We start from the raw sequence: 18,138 nt of genomic DNA, 5'->3' as shown, positions 1-18,138 counted from the left end.
TGATGACCTCAGACATTAAGTCGCATAGTGCTCAGAGCCATTTGAACCATTTAGCCATCTCACACCAATATGTCTCTGCCGCTACTGGTACCATCAGCCAGCAAGCACCATGCACGAAGCACAACTTTAGAAGTCTGGGAAGGCCTCCAACAAACTTCTTGCGTGAGTACAATGTCTACATCTGACATTCGCGTCATATCGTGCAGCAACTGAAGCATCACTTTCGATCTGATCGTGTTGAGATTGATGGAACCAGTCCAGCAGGCTGTCACATGTCATTGTAACAGTTGGATGCAGTGGTTAACCATCTTCTTCACTGTCCATGAGTGTATCTTCCTCCACTTCACCAGAAATTTATTGATCATAGGCCACAAAGGCCTCTGGCACCAGCATAACTTGTCACAGGATCTTCGTTGCCATAATTTGCCCACAGAGATGGGTGGATGGTGGCGTCAGCCACTAGCACTTCTGAAGGGCTCTATGTCGGCGTTAGCGCTTCAGTAGCGGGGGAGCATTGTTTACTTTGGAGATCATCATCAGATTGTACCACTTTTGACAAGGGTGCATCAGTGTTTGGTCCAGTGTGTGGGTTTAGGTTGCATGTTTCTGTAGCTTCTATTAGTGTGTTATCACCTTGGCAAAATGAAGCATAATCTGTCTGTGACTGTGTCACATGTTCATCAGATGGTGTCCTCTGTCTCCTCTTGTGCTTTACCAGTGATTGTTGTTTATGTGAGTGGGCTTCCACATTGGATGATGCCAAAGAATCTTGACAGTCTCACATGAATGGTACCATGGGCACTACCAAGGTATCAAAATTTATGCCTACATCATCACTTTCATCATCTGTCAAGATAGCTATCAAGCTAGGAGCAGGGGCTGCAATGGATGTGGAGTCTCTTCTTTCGTCTGTAGTGCCTCAGCCATCTGCAGTGTGTTGCTAGGGCCCATCAGAGGCGTCAATGTGCCAACATCATTCTCGAGTGCTGCCACATCTGTCACAGGTAGGGATGTTGGCAATGGGGGAGAGATCGGGTCTATAGGTGACAATCGTGCTATACTCCTCTGCATACATTCGAACCAGGCATGACCCTCTTTGCCACATCCTGAGTATGTCTTCGGTTGTCTGTCGCAATTTGTGATGGCTATGCATCCTCGAGTTTATAAATAGGATAGGACTTGTTTATTCAAAGTAGTACAAACTTTATGTACTCCGTTAAGGGGGGAGAAGGTATGTGCTAAACTGAGCCCATTTCTCTACAACATGTCCGTGCACCATGCTGTAAATGCAAAGGGAAGACACCACCTCATCCACATACAGGTTGAAAGGGAATTCGGAGATCCTGATCCTCCACAATCTCAATGCAGCATGATCGATCTCCACAACACATTATCACCTGAGTGTCAGAATTTGAGAGCAATTCTAGTCTCTCGAAGGATACTGTCGCAGATTTAGTCGTTAAGAAGCTTGTCATTCACCATACTGCTGACATTGGGGAGGTGTATACCAACTACTTCATCACTCGGGAAATTTAATTCGTCTCAGATAAATGTTCTACTTCCAGAGCTTTTGGCCGAGGAAATTCACTCTTGAAACCGAATTTCATCGTCAATTTTCTATAACAGTCGGCCATTTTAATCGATGAAAACACTAGAACACGAAAAACAGACAAGAAAGTAGACAGACACCAAGAGCACGCTCCGTGGCAGGACGTGCACAGCACATGCACACCGCATGGCTCCTCGAGCGAAGTTGACTGCACCCGCTATCTGAGCACGCTTTCCATCCAACCGAAATTCTCAACTTACTGCACACCGAAGTAGCGTCCCTGTCCATGTACCTCATCCGTAAATCCGGGTCGAGGCCCTGTTCAGCACAAATTTTCAGATTTTGACATTGAATTATCTCAATGCCCGGTTGCGGTTGACTTCGGTAGCTCCCCCGAAAAATAGATGATGTATACTTGAATTTGGTTTGTAAAAACAAAACACGTTTCGCAGCTGGTCTACTGGTTCAGAGTGTAATTTTTATCTTTGACTACAATTTGTGTGTAAACAACTGTGATGTTTAGGTTTGAGCAAAGCATAATGTTGACATTAATAGAATTTTTTTTACATCCTTAATATCGTATAGTTTTGTTTTGTTGGATTGTGTTGTGTTCCCCGAAAGTCATTATTTTAAGACGCTAATTCGCAGAAATACTGTTATGAAAGAAATTAAAGACTTGAACGTATTGTAGGTTAGTTCATATTTCATTATATATTCTTGTAACGGAACTGTGTTTCCAGTGTAGCGGATTAAGCAGGCACGTAGCGGATCATCTCATTAAATTTACTGCTTAAGAACGATTCAGAAGAAAAACTAAAGAGTAGGTAATTTGGACGTATTTTAAGTCGTGATATCTTGACATCTCAAAGTGTTTCACCATCCGATTTAACATATTGAAGATGTATTTGTTATTTTCCAAAGAGTAAACGGTGTTCGAAGGTACAGAGTTCATTATTAATAAGAGAATCACGTTACAGAGGTGGTTGTTGTTGTGTTCTTCAGTCCAGAGACTGGTTTGATGTAGTTCTCCACGCTACTCTATCCTGTGCAAACTTCTTCATCTCTCAGTACCTACAGCAACCTACATCCTTTTGAATCTGCTTAGTGTAGTCATCTCTTGGTCTCCCACTACCATTTTACCATTTACTGCATCTTTATATTTTCTCCTTTCATCAATTAAATTCAATATTTCTTCTGTTACCTGAGGATTTCTACCAGCCCTCATCTTTTTACCCACTTTATCTTCTGGTACCTTTACTATTTCATCTCTAAAAGCTACCCATTCTTCATCTACTGTATTTCTTTCCCCCATTCTTGCCAATCGTTCCCTAATGCTCTTTCTGAAACTCTCTACAACCTCTGGTTCTGTCAGTTTATCAAAGTCCCATCTCCTTAAATTGCCACCTTTTTGCAATCTCTTCAGTTTTAATCTACAGTTCATAACCAATAGATTGTGGCCCGAGTCCACATCTGCCCCTGGAAATGTCTTACAATTTAAAACCTGGTTCCTAATTCTCTGTCTTACCATTATATAATCTATCTGAAACCTTCCAGTTTCTCCAGGCGTCTTCCATGTATACCATCTTCTTTCATGATTCTTAAACCAAGTGTTAGCCGTGATTAAGTTATGCTCTGTGCAAAATTCTTCCAGGCGGCTTCCTCTTTCATTTGTTACCCCCTTTCCATATTCATCTACTACATTTCCTCCTCTTCCTTTTCCTACTATCGAATTCCAGTCACTCATGAATATTAAATTTTTGTCTCCCTTCACTATCTGAATAATTTGTTTTATCTCATCACACATTTCATCAATCTCTTCATTGTCTGCGGAGCTAGTTGGCATATAAACTTGTACTACTGTGGTAGACGTGGGCTTCCTGTGTATCTTGGCCACAATAATGCGTTCACTATTCTGTTTGTTGTACCTTACCTGCACTCCTGTTTTTTATTCATTATTGAACCTACTCCTACATTACCCCTATTTGATTTTGTATTCACAACCCTGTAGTCACCTGACCAGAAGTCTTGTTCCTCCTGCCACCGAACTTCACTAATTGATAACTATATCTAACTTTAACCTATTCATTTCCCTTTTTAAATTTTCTAACCTACCTGCCCGATTAAGTGATCTGACATTCCATGCTCCAATCTGTAGAACACCAGTTTTCTTTCTTCTGATAATGACATCCCTGCACGGAGATCCGAATGAGGGACTATTTTACCTCCGGATTATTTTACTCAAGAGGACGCCATCATCATTTAACCATACAGTAAAGCTGCATGCCCTTGGGAAAAATTATGGCTGTAGTTTCCCCTTGCTTTCAGCTGTACTGAGGTTAAGGCTGGTTAATCAAGTTGTTCCCTTTACTTGAAGGTTATGGTCTGATCAGTAACAATGCGCAATTCTTTGTTTGTAATAAAATGGTCTTTTGTGTGATCTTGAAATTTCGGTCTTTCCCATTGACACTCACCTACAGAAAATTCACTGTCTTTTCAGAAGTTGAAAACGCTATCAAAATGACATGTATGTTTTCCACCGACTTTAAAAACCATAAGAACAGCTTAACATGACATCTGAGAATATCAAAGAAATTACGATATGGCACTCCAGAAACTTTTCAATTACTTTATACTTTGTAAATTACATGTACATTATAAAAAGGAGTTGCAGAGTTTGCTGCACAGTCTTGAGAAGTTGGCAGTATCATCAATTTTTTATCGCCTACCTTTTTAATACAACAACTTTAGAAGAAATCACAGTAAGTTTCTTCTCTAGATGTATGATGGCCCATTTGGTATACATGAAAGCATTACTGAATTAGTACAGTGTATGCAATGGACAGAGCATCATTCAGTTACAGAAAATAATTGTGTGTTTTTAAAGATACTGGTCTGTACAGCTCTAGTCTTGCACCCTTTTAAGTATGTATTACCAATCATACTTTATATTAAAGCCAAATGAACATGAAAATTAATAGTGTATTAACCCTTTAACTGCTCTGAACGTTTTAACGTGTGCACCTTTATACCTGGCCCTGTGTGCTCTAAATGTGTTTACGTGCACCACCAGTCCTTCTACCTGGTACTCTGAACGTGTCTACGCGTAGTCACGCTCAGAGTAGAAGGACTGGTGGCACACGTGATCACTTTCAGAGCACACAGGGACAGTTACAAAGACGCGTGCGTTAACACGGCTAGAGCAGTTAAAGTGTTAATCGTGTATTTATATATTTAACATACAAACTTAAATATTTTATACCATTTATCAATAATTGATTGTCATGTATGAAAACTCATTGGAACTGCAATATCAAGGTTTAAAATATGTCTAAACGAAAATCTGTTCTAGAAGTAAATTTATTTTCTTGCAATATGGTGCTTCTTCAACCTTCATGTATGCTTAACATACAGCATATGGGAAAGCTATATTTTGTCATGCTCGTACTTGATGCTTGTTATATCCAGGGTGGTGGTTCTTGTGGATGTGATGTTATATTGATGGTACCCCCTGGTGGTGGATGTGGACGTGCTGAGCTTAACTTGTGGTATTGAGTTCATTTGAGTTTTGGTTGTCATCGTGCTAATGTGGTTTTGAGTTTAGGTACTTGGTGCGATAACCTGAGTTGTGGATATGTTTACAGTGACAAATTAAGTTATTTTTTATTTATGCTTTTGGCATTTTTGTTAGGTCTGAGTATTTTGGTGTTTGTTGTGTGGAGAGAAGTCTAACTTGTTTTAATTGCTTGCTTGTTACGTACGGATATGACAATGAAGTTCACGAGTGTGGTGGTGGTGGTTAGTGTTTAACGTCCCGTCGACAACGAGGTCATTAGAGACGGAGCGCAAGCTCGGGTTAGGGAAGGATTGGGAAGGAAATCGGCCGTGCCCTTTCAAAGGAACCATCCCGGCATTTGCCTGAAACGATTTAGGGAAATCACGGAAAACCTAAATCAGGATGGCTGGAGACGGGATTGAACCGTCGTCCACCCGAATGCGAGTCCAGTGTGCTAACCATTGCGCCACCGTTCACGAGTGTATCATTACATTCTGTGATGGATGAAACGAGTAATATAATGTCTGTTATCAGTTTCTGCAGATGTTCGGTCTTATTGTTGAATACTTTAGGTGTCACGTTTGTGGCATGGCACTGTCGTGTGTGTGTGTGTGTGTGTGTGTGTGTGCGTGTGTGTGTGTTTGTGTGTGTGTGTGTGTGTTGTATATTTACGGTAGGTTGGTTGTGTTTCAATCGATATAGTGAATGGGGGGTGATGAGGTTTTTGAATTGTGACAGTTTTGGTTCCACTTTTTGGAGTTGTAGGTATTGGTTTTTTGATATTGATAGCTACGGTTCAGCTATATGGGTCATCCTCGTAGATGAAATGGGAGTGCATTTGGTGTCTGACCCAGGAAGCTCACTCAGAATGAACTGGCCTCCCAGGGCCCATGCACCAGCCTAAGTACAACCCATGGCTCCCAGATACAAGTGCTTGGGTTGCCATCTGATGGTCATGTGTAACGTGGCAGCACTTGTGTGTTGTCTGCTAGAAAGCCAGCTGCCTTTGTAATTTAGATGTAATGTGTGTTGCTGACAGAGTCCCACAGTACAGCAAACCAGTTTTCACCAGTCTCTGTAACTTGCAGCCAAGTTAATGTAAGATCTGGCTGTTCATTCAGAATCTGGCTGTTCATTCACAGTTAAACTGCCAGTGGTGACCCACTGTCTCAAAACAGTCGTGATTGTGCTGACAAAAGATCCGTAACAGTAATAACTGTATCAACACTGTATTTTGCACTGTGTCGAAAACTATGTGTTTTCAGAAATAACCAAAATGTTTTTGTTGTAAGTACATTTCCCACCCCATCCCATTGTTGCATTATCCTCGATTCACATTACAGTATTGTAAACATAAACAGCTGATCATTAAATACAACGCAGCCATCCGATGATGAACAAAATCTTAGAAACCCCAAATGTTGTTATCAGATATTGTCTCTCTGCCTTGTTGTAGTCCAGACAGAGAGCACATCCAGCATCATTGCTTTCAGTACCTGAAAGCATGGTAGTTGTTGAAAGTAGTGCAAGTACGAAATCCATAATGCAGTTGCATGCTGAGAAATGTGTATTACCAGTTATGTTGGGGAATCTTGGAGCTCAGTTTTTTCATAATGGAGAGAAATAAAATTTGTATAAAGATACAGTTTGTTGTTCAAATGACTACAGAACCATGCGGTCTTGTTTGTGTGCAACACACAAAATTTCTTTGCTATCTGGTTAGCTCCTTGGGACTTATATGCTAATACTGATGTAACTGCAAATGAACTAAAATTAAATTTCTGTAACTATGAATTTGTTAACAGCCTCTATTTAGCAAATTTGAGTAGCACTTAAATAACATTATGTTTCTTATACAACTTACAAAACATTTTTTTGAGCAATTCTAATATATTGCTAATTAATCTACATCTACATCTACATACATAATCCGCAATCCACCCTATGGTGCGTGGCAGAGGGTACCTCATACCACAACTAGCATCTTCTCTCCCTGTTCCACTCCCAAACAGAACGAGGGAAAAATGACTGCCTATATGCCTCTGTACGAGCCCTAATCTCTCTTATCTTATCTTTGTGGTCTTTCTGCGAAATATAAGTTGGCGGCAGTAAAATTGTACTGCAGTCAGCCTCGAATGCTGGTTCTCTAAATTTCCTCAGTAGCGATTCATGAAAAGGATGCCTCCTTTCCTCCAGAGACTCCCACCCGAGTTCCTGAAGCATTTCCGTAACACTCGCGTGATGATCAAACCTATCGGTAACAAATCTAGCAGCCCGCCTCTGAATTGCTTCTATGTCCTCCCTCAATCCGACCTGATAGGGATCCCAAACACTCGAGCAGTACTCAAGAATAGGTCGTATTAGTGTTTTATAAGCGGTCTCCTTTACAGATGAACCACATCTTCCCAAAATTCTACCAATGAACCGAAGACGACTATCCGCCTTCCCCACAACTGCCATTACATGCTTGTCCCACTACATATCGCTCTGCAATGTTACGCCCAAATATTTAATCGACGTGACTTGGTCAAGCGCTACACTACTAATGGAGTATTCAAACATTACGGGATTCTTTTTCTTATTCATCTGCATTAATTTACATTTATCTATATTTAGAGTTAGCTGCCATTCTTTACACCAATCACAAATCCTGTCCAAGTCATCTTGTATCTTCCTACAGTCACTCAACGATGACACCGTCCCATAGACATCATCATCATCAGCAAAACAGCCGCACATTGCTGTCCACCCTATCCAAAAGATCATTTATGTTGATAGAAAACAACAGCGGACCTACCACACTTCCCTGGGCCACTCCAGATGATACCCTCACCTCCGATGAACACTCACCATCGGGGACGACGTACTGGGTAAAACAACAGCGGACCTACCACACTTCCCTGGGCCACTCCAGATGATACCCTCACCTCCGATGAACACTCACCATCGGGGATGACGTACTGGGTTCTATTACTTAAGAAGCCTTTGAACCACTCACATATTTGGGAACCAGTGCCATATGCTCATACCTCAGTTAGGAGTCTGCAGTGGGGCACTGAGTCAAACGGTTTCTGGAAGTCAAAGAATATGGCATCCGTCTGATATCCTTCATCGATGGTTCACAAGATATCATGTGAAAATAGCGCGAGTTGCATTTCGCAGGAGCCATGTTTTCTAAAGCAGTGTTGATGCATGGACAGCAACTTCTCTGTCTCAAGGAAATTCATTATATTCAAACTGAGAATATGTTCGAGTATCCTGCAACAAACCGATGTTAAGGATATTGGTCTGTAATTTTGAGGATCCGTCCTTCTACCCTTCTTATATACAGGTGTCACCTGCGCTTTTTTCCAGTCACTCAGGACTTTACGTTGGGCAAGAGATTCACGATAAATGCAAGCTAAGTAAGGAGCCAATGCAGTAGAGTACTCTTTGTAAAACCGAATTGGAATTCCATCAGGACCTGGTGATTTATTTATTTTCAACCCATTCAGCTGCTTCACAACCCCAGGGATGTTTATCACTATGTCCTCCACACGGGAATCTGTACGAGACTCGAATGGTGGTATGTTTGTAAGATCCTCCTGTGTGAAAGATTTCTCAAATGCTAAATTTAAAATTTCAGCTTTCGTTTTTGCTGTCTTCCGTTGCCAGGTCAGACTGATCAGTGAGTGACTGGATGGAAGCCTTCGACCCGCTTACCAATTTTACGTAAGACCAGAATTTCCCTGGGTTTTCAGCAAGATCTTTTGCTAAGATATGATGGTGGTAATGGTTGTATGCTTCACGCATCACTCTTTTTACAGCAGCTTGAATCTCTACTAACTTTTGCCTGTCCTCATTCTCCCGATCTTTCTTGTACCGCGAGTGCAACTGTCTTTGTTTCCTGAGCATTCTCCGAATTGCGCTGTTAAACCTTGGTGGGTGTTTTCTGACTGTAACCCACTTTTTCGGCACATACTTCTCCAATGTGTGATTTACAATGTGTTTAAAATTTGCCCATAGTTCTTCCACGTTCATCGTACCGGAAGTAAATGAAGCCGATTCATTTATTAAGTGGGATGCTAACAACTGCTTATCTGCTCTTTCTAGTAAGAATACTCTCCAAGCCTTCTTGACCGACTTTTTGACTTTCGTAACCATAGTCGTAATGACAACATGATGATCACGAATCCCTGTCTCTACACTGACACCGTCGATGAGGTCTGGTCTGTTTGTTGCTACCATATCTAAAATATTTCCATTATGCGTTGGCTGTCGATTTAGCTGCTGAAGACAGTTTTTGGATAATGTGTTCAAAAGCAATCTGTGACCCTTAACAAATTGGATTGATAAAGGAAATATAGAAGATACAAAGAAGAGCAGCATTTGTCATTGTACATTCATTTAATCAGCTAGAAAGTGTCACAGAGATACTCAGTCACTCCAGTGACAGATGCTGCTAGAAAGGTATTCAGCATAACAATATGGACTGCTGTTTAAGTTCCAATAGTGTATGTTCCTAGAAGAGTCGACCAATATTTTGCTTTCTTTTATGTATATCTCGCAAAAAGACCATGAACAAAAAATTAATGGAACAGAAAAAGGTGGAAGTGACAGTGGTACACAAAGTACTCTCTACCACACACTGTAAGGTGGCTTGTGGAGTGTAGATGTATAGTGCAACAATTTAACAGAAGCAAAACAGTGAGATAAGCAAACACAGTAGCTATGTGCAGAACAGAAAATACAAAGAAGATACAGAAGGAGTTATTTCCACAGAATATTTAAATTTAAGCAGGAACTGATTATGTGCCAAAGTTTTGTGTTAACAGTTGTCTTCTGTGTAGGATATGAACGAGTATGAAGAAATTAATCTTTGTAATGTGTTTGAAAGTAAGAAAGAACTGTTGAAGTATGGCATTGTTACCTCAGGATCTGGACCTTCATGAGGCTATTCTTCATTATGCATTTACAGATGGAGAGAAAATGAATAAAATACCATAAAAATGTTAACTTTCAGGGCCAGATGTGTCCTTTATATGACAAAGGAGGAAATGTGGCTGTTCAGCAGTTTGCTGAGAGATGCACCCAGCAATCAATGATGAGGTTGCTCACTTACATCATTAGTACACATATACTTGATTTCTGCTTATTTTCTTATGGCAATATGATCTGGTATGTGATATTTGCAGAAGTGATTGCAGCATTGCTCTGTTTCTGTCTGTAAGTCTTTCCAATGGTATTGGCATACTGGATAAGACAGGTGGCCCAGTGTTTCCCACTGCCTCAGAATTAGAGGTATTTTCAACAACAACTCACAATGTAAGTGACAGTGAGTATGGTTGCTTTGAAAGCTTCTAATGGTATTCTCTATTGTTCTTCATCTGTTGATGTTCTGCTTTATGGCAGTGACTAATCATTTAACTGTTAAGTGTATAGTCTCTTAGTATGATATATGAGTAATTCAACTAAATGTTCTTGACCATGTAACAATTTCCTTACAGAGTAGTAGTTTGAGCTGCGCATTTGCTGCGGAAGCAATTCCACACAATTCCACTACACAAAAGTCACTATGTAAAGAGGGATACTAGTAAGGTTTATTATACAAGCTCACTCACTTTACCTTCCCTATTTTTTCCACTTTGCTCAGCGAATGTGTTTATCATTCAAAAATTCTCCCCAAACCATTGACTATGTCAGCTTTCATGGCTTAATAAATGTAGTAATCTCAGATTTGCTGCCAGATCCTAAAATCAACATGAGATAATATAACAATAACAAGGAACTATCTTTTGATAGGCAATCATTACATCCATGAATACTTGCCTTACCTTGTAGAAAATATCCATTGTCTCTTCTTGGCACATGTGATTTTCAGTCTTGCAAGTGCACCTTCAGCTTCAGAAATATACTTTTTGTTTTATGGCTTGTGCAGAAAATCATTAAAAGCCATCAAAGCAACCATACTTACTGTCACTTATATTGTGTGGTGTTGTTGAAAATACCTCCAATTTCTAAGCAGCGGGAAATGCTGGGTAACATGTAATATCCAGTATGCCAATACCAGACCTGCTATGATATACTAGTTCAGAGTGCTGGATGAAAACAAGGAGAAAATGTCAAGTGAACTTGGCCTCTGAAGCACATACTTTAAGAGCTATGAGCACTTATTCATCTGTGCTACTGTGAAACACATCTCTTCTACTGAGCAAGAGCTCATAGCTTTTAAGGTATGCATTTTAGAGTCCATGTTTACTAGACAATTTTTTTCTTGTTTTGGTCCATACCATATCCTCCCAAAATATGGAAAGCAAAGAGCTTTCAGTAGAAGAGATTTGTTTCACAGTATCAAGGATTAAGAAGTGTTCTTTGCTATTAAGGTATGCATATAAGAGTGCATGTTTACTAGATTTTTTGGCTTTGAATGATTGTTCCTGTCATATCCCTGTATATTTACAATTTCTCATGGGACACACTGTATACATATGCTTTCTAGTGTTGTTGTATATATAACCTTCTTAGTTTCATTTGTAATCTTGTTGTTTCAAAGCACCAAGTTTGTCAAAGGACATGAAGTAAAATCTCCTCATAGAATAGAGCCAGAGTCCTCACTGATTTGACAGTTATCACCTGGTCGTCAACAGACTGGAGTAACTATAATTTATAATCTCCCACAGTCCGCGGCTCGTGGTCTTGCGGTAGCATTCTCGCTTCCTGCGCACGGGGTCCCGGGTTCCAATCCCGGCGGGGTCAGGGATTTTCTCTGCCTCGAGATGACTGGGTGTTGTGTGCCTTTCATCATCATTTCATCCTCATTCACTCGCAAGTCGCCATAGTGGCGTTAAAGAACTTGTGGAGCGGTGGCCGAACTGCCCCGCGAGGGGTCTCCCGGCCACCAATGCCGTTCGCTTATTATTATTATAATCTCCCACTGACATTTCCAATGGGCTACATTTTCTGTTCCTTCTCCTTAATACTTCTTCTAGATAAATTTTAAACACAAGAGGAAACAGTGGGCAATCCAGTTGTAGTTGTCCATTGTTAATTTGGAATTCTTCTGATCACTCATTACCCACTTTCACTGAAATGGTCAATCAACAGCATAAAACTAAATGCATTAATATAGGTTATTAAAGACTCCATAGTTCTTTATGCTTGGCCACAACTTATTTAATTGCAGTATGTGTACACCTTTGGTATGTTTCTAAATGTTAAATGGACTGTTTGTCCTCTTTCAGTGCAGCTTTCTGTTGTTTAAGCACAAAAGTACCATTGACATATGACCAACCAGCTCCAAACCCATATTGATAATCTTTTGCTGTAAAATATTTCACAAAATAAAAGTGGTAGGGTGGTAATAATAATAATAATAATAATAATAAAAATAAAAATAATAATAATAATAATAATAAGTTAATATTACTAAGCGAAATGTAACTAATAGAAGAAGCTATAAAACTAATTGGAATGCAAGTTATCAAGACAAAAACTAATTAGTGCGTAACTGCAGCGCTGATGGGCCGAAAGTCTGAATCATGAACAGTTTTATGAAATTAAAGAATAAGTTTATTTTCACGGAGTGAAGTGAACTGGTGATAGAACTTTCAGCAGTTCTGATTTTTGAATAGATTGGAATACGTTATTAGGTTACAATCAGACTAATAGCAAGCTGGAGCATGTATTGGTTGAAAAAACAAACTTAGATAGTTTAGTTAAATTGTGTTCTTTGCCTTTGGATTTGGTGATTAGCAATCTGTCATATTTCATTGTTGTGATTCCATCACAATTTTCCATTGTTTGTTCAATTTATGTGCTAGTTAACTATTAGGGACTTATTTTTCTAATATATGGGCACCACACAGTAAATCAGTAAGGAGGTTAATGGGCGACTGCTAATGGTGTATAATTTTAGTTACAATGGCTATATCTGGAGTTCCCTTTGTGCTTTAGAATAGCCACAGGGTTCACACAAGTTGTGTAGAAGTTGTGCCAAATTAACCTTGCTCCATAGATACAATGAGAGGCTGGCAACACTTTTCAAAATAATTGCTCAAGCATACAACAAAGTTGCTTGTCTTGTATATTGTCTGAAAGCCTTGTGATGGTAGTGGACATCCTTTTGATTGCACTGGAAGTGAAGAGGACATTGTCATTCTGTCAGCTTTATATGTACTGGTACAGAAACAAGTTTCTAGATGAGTGGAATCATCTTTATCACTGTGTGAAGTAATATGAAGCTATTGTGCTTCAGAGTGCAACAGAGACAACATTTTTAGTTTATATTAACTGATCTCCTGATTATTTTGATTAGTGTATTAACAAAGCCAGATTTTATAATCAGAAATAATGTGATAATTTTGGATGTGTATGTTGGAACAAGAGTGATCATTTGTAATAAGACGTTCATTAAAAACAGTCCAATAGATACAGTTATTTCAGTAGCTGTTTTTTTTTTTTTTTAGAAAAATATTATGCTTCACATAGTAAAAAAATACCAAATGTTTATTTTGAGAGCATTTCTGTGCGCATCATAACATAACTTGCTACATGCACCTCCTGTGAAATTGGCTGAGGTGATGTAGAGATTAAAGACTGGAATCTGGAATCTCATTCAGGAGCAGCTGTGTTGAAATCCCCATATGGCCATTCAGATATAAATAAAGTGTCCATTTATCACTTGATGTGAATACAAGGACACTTTATTTTGAAAAGGTTACAGCCAGTGTCTTGACCTGACACTGTCCAATCCGTTGTTGCATTCTGTCTGTAATTTTTTAGTCTTTCTTCTTTGTAACATGTCTGACATGAATGTGATCTTTTAGAATGATGTGAATCCTCTCAAAAACTCATGTGTTTGGTAATATACGTCCTCCAGGAGCTTCTTTATGACAGAGACATTCTCTTTTATGATTTCTAAATATCTACCATGGACCTTGCCATTGGTGGGGAGGCTCGTGTGCCTCAGCAATACAGATAGCTGTATCATAGGTGCAACCACAACAGAGGGGTATCTGTTGAGAGGCGAGACAAACGTGTGGTTCCTGAAATGGGGCAGCAGCCTTTTCAGTAGTTACAAGGGCAACAGTCTAGGTGATTGACTGATATGGCCTTGTAACATCAAGCAAAACGACCTTGATGTGCTGGTACTGCAAGCGGCTGAAAGCAAGGCAAAACTACAGCCGTAATTTTTCCCGAGGTCATGCAGCTTTACTGTATGGGTAAATGATGATGGCGTCCTCTTGGGTAAAATATTCTGGAGGTAAAATAGTCCCCCATTCGGATGTCCAGGTTGGGAACTCAGTAGGACGTCAAATGAAACAACAAGTTTACTGTTACCAGTCACTGTTTTATTTTTTCCCACGACGCGTTTCGAAGGTTTAAACCTCCATCATCGGGTGGATTTACATTAGTTAGTATTACATATGTGTGTATGTTGTGTTATGGCTTTGGAGGAACTTGTGGCACTGCCTAGTGGAGAAACAAGACACTATTTCAGAATATGGTTTTGGATAACTTTTGACAAAAAATTAAACTGATATCTAATGGTAAACTTTAATAAGTAAACTAGAGTACCTCCAGTGGTCACAGGTTCCTTTTTCTGTCGTAACAATTCACATGTATACTGCCAGGAGGACGTCGTCATCAGGAAAAACAAAACTGGTGTTCTGCAGATTGGAGCTTGGAATGTTAGATCCGTTAATCGGGCAGGTAGGGTAGAAAATTTAAAAAGGGAAATGGATAGCTTAAAGTTAAATATAATGGCAATTAGTGAAGTTCGGTGGCAGAAGGAACAAGACTTCTGGTCACTTGAATACAGGCTTATAAATACAACATCAAATAATGGTAATGAAGGAGTGGGTTTAATAATGAATAAAAAAATTGGAACACAGATAAGCTAGTATGAACAGCATAATGAACACATTATTGTAGCCAAAATAGTGTTGCTGCCACATGTAGTAGGCGTTGCTTCACGCAGTGGAGAATGACAAAACAGAGGCAGCCGGCAGTCGCGGCATTGCGAAGTAAGCGCGGCATAGATAGCCTTGCTGACAGTTGCAGTCTACCAACCGGCTGATGCAAGGATGCATGCAGACCGAGCGCTGAGCGAAGCCTGGAGAGTGCTGAGTAAGGGAAGTGAGGCCAGCACGCTAAGTTACGCTGCAATATACTGCGGGAGTAATAACAAGAAGCTGCCACCGAGGGTAAAAAACGTCCTCCTGCCGGATATAAATAGTGGAGTGCAGGCAGCAACGGACAGAAGCCATTAGGAAGCAGATCGGATCTGAGGACAGACGTGGTTGTGTCCGAATGTTCAGTCTTTGTAGGTGACGATTCCGGAAGTCTGTTCCGGCTCACAGGAGTCATCCGTTCGCTGCCAGATGTCTACTTCAGCTCTGGGGGTCGGCCCGAGTCCAGTCGGCACCATGGCTGACTAACTACAGCGAGAACTTGCAGCAGGACCGACCGCAACGCAGTCTTGGTCACAGACGTCGACGGGGACTGACGCCCGGACTTCACGGCAACCCAGCCACACCGCATGGTCTGTCTGTGACCGGACCTCGTGGTCATCGCGACTGACGTCTTCCCAGCTGCCGGTGCAGCAGGCGTCAGCAGCTGACCTCACGGCAACGCGGCTCCGTGGGGGTGCCATACTGGGCTGCCGAGCGGCGACGAGTTCATCTCAACCACAGGGCATCCTAACTTCAGTGGAGCACTGGTGGCGTGCGTTGTGTGCATTTTCAGAGAATCTACACAGCAGCAGCCAGATGGAGGGGTCCGCTGGGCTGGTCAGCGACGATGAGGGAGAAATTGTAAAGAAAGTTCAATAAATAATTGTAAAACTCCACGCCGTCTCAGTCTTTGGTGCAGCCACTGTGTCTGCTGCTAACGAGTACTGCAGAAGTCGTAAGAAGTAGCAAACGGCCATAACAAATACTGCAGAAGTTGTAACAAACGGCCATCTGATGTAACAATAGGCATGAAGCTCACACCTACCACAGTAGTACAAGTTTATATGCCTACTAGATCCACAGATGGTGAAGAGGTAGAAGAAATGTATGACGTGATAAAAGAAGTTATTTAGATAGTTAAGGGAGATGAAAATTTAGTAGTCATGGGGGAATGGAATGCGACTGTAGGAAAAGAAAGAGAAGGAAAAGTAATAGGTGAATATGGACTGGGGGTAAGGAATGAAAGGGAAAGCCACCTGGTAGAATTTTGCACAGAGCAAACTTAATCATAGCTGACACTTTGTTTAAGAATCAAGAAAGAAGATTGTATGTGTGGAAGAGGCCTGGAGACACTGGAAGCTTTCAGATAGATTATGTAATGGTAAGACAGGGGTTTTGGAACCAGGGTTTAAATTGTAAGACATTTCCAGGGGAGATGTGGATTCCAACCACAATTAATTGGTTATGAACTGTAGATGAAAACTGAAAAACTGAAAGAACCAGAGGTTATAGAGAGTTTCAGAGAGAATATTAGCGAACGATTGACAAAAACAGAGGAAAAAATACAGTAGAGAAGAAACAATGAAGGCAGCAGAGGATCAAGTAGGTAAAAAGAAGAGGGCTATCAAAATTCCTGGGTAACAGGTAAGCAGGTGAAAAGGAATACAAGTGTCTCAAAAATGAGATCAACAGGAAGTGCAAAATGGCTAAGTGGGGATGGCTAGAGGACGAATGTAAGAATGTAGAAGCATGTATCACTAGGGGTAAGATAGATACTGCCAACAGGAAAATTAGAGAGACCTTTGGAGAAAATAGAACCGCCTCTACAAGTATCAAGAATTCAGATGGAAAACCAGTCCTAAGCAAGGAAGGGAAAGCAGAAAGGTGTAAGGAGTATATAGAGGGTCTACTATATAAGGGCGATGTTCTTGAGAGCCAATTATGGACATGGAAGAGCACGCAGATGAAGATGAAATGGGAGATATGATACCACTTGACGAGTTTGACAGACCACTGAAAGACCTAAGTCGAAACAAGGCCTCGGGAGTAGATAGCATTCCATAAGAACTACTGATAGCCTTGGGAGAGCCAGTCATGATAAAACTCTTCTATCTGGTGAGCAAGATGTATGAGACAGGCTAAATACACTCAGACTTCAAGAAGAATATAAAAATTCCAATCCCAAAGAAAGCTAGTGTTGACAGGTGAGAAAATACCGAACTATCAGTTTAATAAGTCATGAGTGCACAATACTAACACAAATTCTTTACAGATAAATGGAAAAACTGGTAGAAGACGACCTCAGGAAAGATCAGTTTGTGTTGCGTAGAAATGTTGGAACACACGAGCCAATACTGACCCTGGGACTTATCTTAGAAGATAGATTAAGGAAAGGCAAACCTATGTTTCTAGCATTGAAGACTTAGAGAAAGCTTTTGACAATGTTGACTGGAATACTCTATTTCAAATTCTGAAGGTGGCAGGTGCAAAATACAGGTAGCAAAAGGCTATTTACAATTCGTACAGAAACCAGATGGCAGTTAAAAGAATTGAGGGGCACAAAACAGAAGCAGTGGTTGAGCAGGGAGTGAGACATGGTTGTAGCCTGTACCCGAAGTTATTCAATCTGTATATTGAGCAAGGAGTAAAGGAGAAAAAAGAAAAATCGGCGTAGGAATTAAAATCCAGAGAGAAGAAATAAAAACTTTGAGCTTTGCCGACGACATTGTAATTCTGCCAGAGACAGCAAAGGACTTGGAAGAGCAGCTGAATGGAATGGACAGTCTTGAAAGGAGGATATAAGATGAACATCAACAAAACTAAAACAAGGATAATGGAATGTAGTCAAATTAAATCAGATGATAATGAGGGTATTGAATTAAGAAATGAGACACTTAAAGTAGTAAATGAGTTTTGTTATTTGGGGACAAAAATAACTGATGATGGTCGAAGTAGAGAGGATATAAAATGTATACTGGCTATGGCAAGGAAAGCGTTTCTAAAGAAGAGAAATTTGTTAACATCGAGTGTAGATTTAAGTGTCAGGAAGTCTTTTCTGAAAGTATTGTACGGAGTGTAGCCATGTATCGAACTGAATCATGGAT

General features: G+C 40.4%; 1 protein-coding gene across 3 annotated transcripts in view; it reads left to right on the top strand.

Annotated features, from left to right (window-relative positions):
- The first annotated feature begins 2,049 nt into the window (after window positions 1-2,049).
- The window catches only part of LOC126484125 (peptidylprolyl isomerase domain and WD repeat-containing protein 1), a 123,584-nt gene continuing 107,495 nt past the window's right edge, over window positions 2,050-18,138 (top strand). The window contains exon 1 of one of the 3 annotated variants that reach the window (XM_050107509.1): window positions 2,050-2,240. The gene's annotated coding sequence lies outside the window, so the exon portion shown is untranslated. Of the gene's footprint in view, window positions 2,241-2,274; window positions 2,374-18,138 lie in introns of those variants that run through there. The other 2 variants (XM_050107510.1, XM_050107511.1) reach the window with 2 other exon arrangements.

This window comes from Schistocerca serialis, chromosome 6 (assembly GCF_023864345.2).
Source record: "Schistocerca serialis cubense isolate TAMUIC-IGC-003099 chromosome 6, iqSchSeri2.2, whole genome shotgun sequence".
Lineage (NCBI taxonomy): Eukaryota > Metazoa > Arthropoda > Insecta > Orthoptera > Acrididae > Schistocerca > Schistocerca serialis.
Note: the sequence above shows the minus strand (reverse complement) of the source record. Positions and strands in the feature narration are given on the sequence as shown.